The following is a 6,851-nucleotide window of genomic DNA, read 5'->3' as shown; positions in this document are numbered from 1 at the left end:
TCTCCAAGGATTCTTTTGAGAATACAGCCATCATTTAAATCCTCGTTCTTGGTAAGTAATGTGCTTTATTTTTCAGAAATGTTTGCTCTTATACATTTGTGCACTTCACTGTTATATGTATATTTCACATAGATGTCCAAGATACATTTTACTGACAAAATATTTTAAAACTTTAATAGCTGTTTTATCAATCTAAACTTTTTCATTTATGTAAATAAAGACAATTTATGGGATTGACAATAGCAACAAAACAAAAGCAAAAGAAATCTCATGTGAAAAAATATTTCGAAAAAGCCAAAATATCTAATTTTGATTTCTCCTTAAAATATATACAAATATCTACACGTTATATACAAATTAAAATAAGTTGTCAAATTCCCATGCAAATATCAAAAGCATTTATTTTAATTATTAATTTGATTCTCATATTGACATGCATGAGAAATTGTATGAGAACAAATAAAACTCTGGATCAACAATAATGTAATGTTAAATACTACTTAAAGGAAAATATTTTATACCCGTAGTAATTATAATATATAATAACATTCAATTTGGCAGACATAGTGTACATATGAAATAATTTGTATATATAAATACATATTGGAATAAATTCCTGAGAGGCTCACGTTCTCTATATATATGTGAAAGTAACAGGGGTATATGTATATATGCAATTAATATATAATAATTTTTAGTATTTCAAATGTTTATAAGATAATAGGCTATTTAACGAATAGAATAGTAAAATAAATGAATATTATCCAAATAAGAATAAGAAAATGCTATTTATTTGGAGCTTGCTATAGCAAGGAAGTCAGCCAACATTACTTGTGTTTGGCGGAGACTCAAAGGCAGACTAGTGGAGTTCGAAAGCTTTTTGGTGGGAAAAAGGAAGGAAGGCTTCAGGTGTGCCCTGATTGGAGGTTGTTGGCATGGAGAAGGTAGACGCTGGCTACGTGGAAGTGGGATGTTGTATATATTTGGCTAAGGGTTCATATATGTATGATAATGGTTGTGCTTTTATTTTTTTAATTGTTACTGAGTTTATGATAGTTATTTGATATTGAAATTTTTATCTCACTAGAATTCCTTCTTGGTTTAAACTCAGTATGTTGCCGGGGGTATTATAGGTGAAGTACTTTTGGTTTTTCTTGTCAAACATAATTTTTTTTTGGGGGAGAGTCAAGGATTGATGAGGAATATACACCACTGTTTTTTATCTTTTCTTTTTCTTATCATTTTGATGTAAAGTTTATAGGGATCTCACAAAGCATATTGAGAAACACTTTTAATATTTCTATAATTTGGAAAGGCTTATGCTAGATAGGTGTTATTTCCTTTTTCATTATGTGGAAAAGTTCACAACTTAAGGCACAGCACATGGGATACATTGTAGGAAGATATTTCATGATAGACATAGCTTATTTACAAGTTATAGGACAATTGAGATTCTGTAAGTTTTATTGTTCATCAAGCTGTGTCTTCCTTGCAATTTTTGCTTTTCATATATCAAACATTTTAGCATAAAGTTGGTTATATAATTATTCTTGTGTCACCAGGATATGGCACGAGCATTTCTTTTTCACATAGTTCATGTCGCATGTACGTTTCTTCATCTTTGGTTTTCCTTTATCAGTCTCACCAGAGGTTTATGTAACTCTCCCCGCAGCTCCACCAAAAAAAAAGAAAAAAAAATGGTTTTTTTTTATCTTTTCTCTGTATTTTTTGTAATACCACTCATAGACTTTAATTTTGTTGTCTCATTTGGATTACTAGTTTGATATTGATTTCTCCCTAATATTAGGAGGTGGATTTTACAATCACAAATTTCAGGATTTTGCATTTATTGCTGCTGTAAATATTTCTTTAGCCATACAGATTGTTGTAGCTCGCACTTTGTGATGGCTTCATTGAAATATAATTGAGTTTAAACAAACGTTACAAGTTTAAATTGAGCAATATAAGTTTTGACTTAATATATATTTTAAATACCATCACCAGAAGCAAAATACTGTACATATCCATCCCTTCACTAAGTTGAGTTTCCCCCTCCTTTTTCTACCTAAACCTACCTCCTTTCCTATGGTGTGTGCATTGTTGTACGATACATGTCTTTGCGTGGATGTATATTTTTATTTTTTTGGATGAACATGAAGGAATGGTATGGCCAGATCACATGAGAGGTGTACCTTTAAGCTATTTTCGACTACGTGAAAGAGTTTTGCAGTGTGGTAGTAACAGTCTTCCATTCTAGCAGCAGTGTATGAGTCTCAGTTGCGCTACATCCTTGCTAGCACTTCTTGTGGTCATCCTCTTTTATTGTAGCCCTTCAAAGGATGTGTGGTGTCCGTGTAAATCGCATGGATGTAAGCAAGTTATACTCTTTTCTTTCTCTGGCATGCCCAGTAAATGGAAAAAATAGATCCACAGGGAGAGGGACAGTTTGGGTTGAGTCTTTACAGCCTGGTAATGGTGAATGTCTAGGTTCTTTACTGGGCCTCTGCTGGTGTGGATGAGGATGGTGTTTAGCATGGAACTGTTTTATGTATGAATTTCCTCTGTTGTTTGCCTGGATCTTTCCTGGTCCTTTGCCTACCTAGAGAGAACAGGCTTTTCGTTGAGCCTTCTTTTTTATTGTAACACTTATAATCTTGTTTGTATTGGTTTCTGTTACGGATTTACCATATATAAATGAATATATCCTTAAACAGTACAGATTAATATTTCCTCCTTTAAATGTTCTATAAATGTTGTATTCTCTCTTCTTTTGTTCAGTATTGTTTGAGATCTGTCATAGACCTTTCATATAACAGTAGCCTATTCATTTTTTTAAATTGCTGGGGTGACATCAGTTGATAAAATTATATAGATTTCAAGTGTACAGTTCTATAATAGATCATCTGTATATCGCGTTGTGCAGATTTCAAGTGTACAGTTCTATAATAGATCATCTGAGTTCTATAATAGATCATCTGTATATCGCGTTGTGCGTTCACCACAAAGTCAAATCTCCTTCCGTCACCATATATTTGATCCCCTTTCTCCTTATCTACCACCTCCCTTCCCCCTTTCCCTCTGGTAGCCATTAAACTGTTGTCTGTGTCTCTGAGTTTTCGTTAGTCTTGTTCGTTTGTTGCTTTCAGTTTTATGTCCCACATCTGAGTGAAATCATACGATTCTCAACTTTTCCTGTCTGACTTATTTTGCTTAGCATGGTAATCTCAAGATCCATCCATGTTGTTGCAAATGGCAGTATTTCATCTTTTCTTATGGCTGAGTAACATTCCATTGTATGTATGTACCACATCTTCTTTATCTGATCATCCATCGAAGGACACTTTGGTTGTTTCCATGTCCTGGCCACTGTGAGTAATCCTGTAGTGAATATCGGGGTGCATATACCTTCATGGATAAATGTTTTGAAATGTTGGGGGTAGATTCCCAGACGAGGGATTACTGGGTCATATGGTCATTTTATTCTGAATTTCCTGAGGAACCTCCATACTGTTTTCTGTAGCGGATGTACCAGTTTACATTCCACGAACAGTGCATGAGGGTTCCCTTTTCTCTGCAATCTCTTAGCACTTGTTATTTCTTGTCTTGTTGATAATACAGGTGTGAGGTGGTATCTCATTGTGGTTTTGATTTGCATTTCCCTAATACTAGTGAAGTTAAGCATCTTTTCATCTGTCTGTTGGCCATTTGTCTTGGAGCAGTGTCTGTTCGGGTCCTCTGGCCATTTTTTAATTGAATCGCTTCATTTTTTGTTGTTGTGTGAGTTTTCTATATATTTTGGATATTAGGCCCCTATCAGAGGCATTGTTTGCAAATATCTTCTCCTATTCAGTTACTTGCCTCTTTGTTTTGTTGGTGGTTTCTTTTGCTGTGCAGAAGCTTTTGAGTTTGCTATAGTTCCATTCATTTATTTTTGCTTTCACTTCCCTTGCCTTTGAGGTCAAATTCATAAAGTCCTCTCTAAAACCAAGGTCCATGAGTTTAGTGCCTATATTTTTTTCTATGAAATTTATTGTTTCATGTCTTATATTTAGGTTTTAGTCCATTTTGAGTAACTTTTGGTAAATGGTGACAGCAGTCTAGTTTCGTCTTTCGCATGTGGCTTTCCAATTTTCCCGGCACCATTTATTAAGGAGGCTTTCTTTTCTCCATTGTATGTTTTTGGCTCCTTTGTTGAAAATTTTTTATATATAAACCCGATCTATATGTGGTTTTATTTCTTGACTGTCAGTTTTGTTCCATTGGTTTGTATGTCTGTTTTTCTGCCAATGCCATGGTGTTTTCATTATTGTTGGTTATTAATATAATTTGAAGTCAGGCAGTACCTCTGGCCTTGTTCTTTTTTCTAAGGTTGACTTTGGCTATTTGGGTTCTTTTGCAATTCCATAGAAATCTGTTGATTTTTTGTTCTATTTCTTTAAAGAATGCCATTGGCATTTTGATGGAGATCGCATTAAATCTGTTTATTGCCTTGGGTTATATGGTCATTTTAACTTTGTTGATTCTTTTAATCCATTAACATGGAATATCTTTCCATTTGTCTCTCCTTCAGTTTCTTTTGATAATATTTGATAGTTATCAGTGTATCGCTCCTTCACATCCTTTGTTAAGTTTATTCCTAGCTGTTTCAGTCTTTTTAATGTAATAGCAAAAGGAATTGTTTCTTGATTTGTTTTTTGAAATTTCATTGTTAGTATATAGGAATGCAATGGATTTTTCTACTTTGATTTTTGTATCCTGCAACTTTATTTGTTTATTGTTTCCAATAGTTTTTTGGTGAAGTGTTTAGGTATTCTATATAGAGAATCATGTCATCTGCAAACAGAGATAATTTGACTTCTTCATTCCAAATTCGAATGCCTTTTATTCCTCTTGCCTGATTGCTCTAGCTAGGACTTCCAATACTATATCGAATAAGAGTGGTGAGAGTGGGCATCCTTGTCTTGTTCCTGATCTTAGAGGAAAAGTTTTCAGTTTTTCACCATTAAGTATGATATTAGCTGAGGGTTTGTCATTTCTGGCCTTTATGATGTTGAGGTACTTTCTTTCTATACTCATTTTATTAAGCGTTTTAATAAGAAATGGATGCTGTTTCTTGTCAAATGCTTTCTCTTTATCTATTGATATGACCATATTTTTATCGTATAGTTTGTTAATGTGGCACATCACATCGACTGATTTGCCTGTGTTGAACCATCCTCGCCCTTCTGGAACGAACCCCAACTTAATTGTGATGTGTAATCTTTTTAATGTGTTGTTGTATTCGATTTGCTAGTACTGTGTTTAGGATTTTTGCATCTGTATTCATCAGAGATATTGGTCTGTAATTTTCTGATTGTTTTATACTTACCAGGTTTTGGTATCAGAGTAACGTTGGCCCCATAAAATGAGTTAGGAAGTATTGCTCTTCTTCAATATTTTGAAGGAGTTTGAGAAGGACAGGTATTAAATCATCTTTGAATGCTTGGAAGAATTCAGTAGTGAAGCCATTTGGTCCTGGTCTTTTACTTTTTGAGAGGTTTTAGATGGTCATTTCATTTTCCGTACCGTTAATCGCTCTATTTAGATTTTCCAGTTCTTTGTGATTCAGTCTAGAAAGGTTGTGTATTTCTAAGAACTTGTCCATTTCTTCTAGGTTATTGAATTTCGTGCCACATAGTTTTTCATAGTATTGTTGTAATGATCCTTTATATTTCTGTAGTTTCTGTCGTAAGTTCTCTTTCATTTCTGATTTTGTTTATTTGTGTCTTTCCTCTTTTTTTGTTAGTGACTCTAGCTAGGGGTTTGTCATTTTTACGGATCTTTTCCAATAACACGCTCTATGTTGAGTTGATTTTTTTTTATTTGTCATTTTGTCGTCAATTTCATTCAATTTTTCTGTAATTTTTATTGTTTCTGCTGTGTTTGGGCTTCATTAGTTCTTCTTTTTGTAGTTCTTTGAGATGTAATGTTATGTTGTTTATTTGGGATTTTTCTTGTTTCTTGAGATAGCCGTATAATGATGTAAACTTTCCTCTTTTTCCCACTTTTGCTGTTCTCCAAAACTTTTGATATGTTGTATGTACATTCTCATTAGTTTTTGTTTCTTTTTATCTCTCCACTTATTTCTTCTTTGATCCATTCATTCATTAGTATTATGTTGTTTATTCTCCACATATTTATGATATTTCATGCTTTTTGTTTTGCATTTCCTCTCCGGTCAGGACCAAATGGCTTCACTACCGAATTCTTCCAAGCATTCAAAGATGATTTAATACCTGTCCTTCTCAAAGCATTGTTATTGGAGAATATGTTTGGTAGGATTTCAGTTTTCTTAAATTCATCGATGCTAATTTTGTGTTCCAACATGTGGTCTATCCTTGAGAATGTTCCGTGTGCACTAGAGGTTATACTAGGTAATTTATAATCTGGTGATTTGGGATAAAAGGCTCTCTAATGTCAATTATGTCCAATAGGTCTAATGTGTCATTGCAGGCTGATATTTCCTTATTACTTTTCTATTTCAACAATCTATCCATAGCTGTCGATGGGTTATTTCGGTCTTGTACTATCGTTCGTTTTTGTCAGTTTTTCCCTTTTATTCCACTAGTAGTTGATTTACATTATTTTGGACTCCCTGATTGGGAGCATATATATTGATATGTGTTATGACTTCTTGATGTATTGTCCCTTTTATCACTATGAGATACCTTTTTTCTTTGAAGTCTGTTTTGTCAGATATGAGAATGGCTACTCCCGCTTTTCTCTGGATGCCATTTGCTTGGAGTATCGTTTTCTGCCCTTTCACTTTGAGTCTGTATTTATCCTTGAGTGAGATGTATCTCAGGAAGGCA

The sequence above is a fragment of the Pteropus alecto genome, unplaced genomic scaffold (assembly GCF_000325575.1).
Source record: "Pteropus alecto unplaced genomic scaffold, ASM32557v1 scaffold301, whole genome shotgun sequence".
Lineage (NCBI taxonomy): Eukaryota > Metazoa > Chordata > Mammalia > Chiroptera > Pteropodidae > Pteropus > Pteropus alecto.
This window is presented reverse-complemented; position numbering follows the sequence as displayed.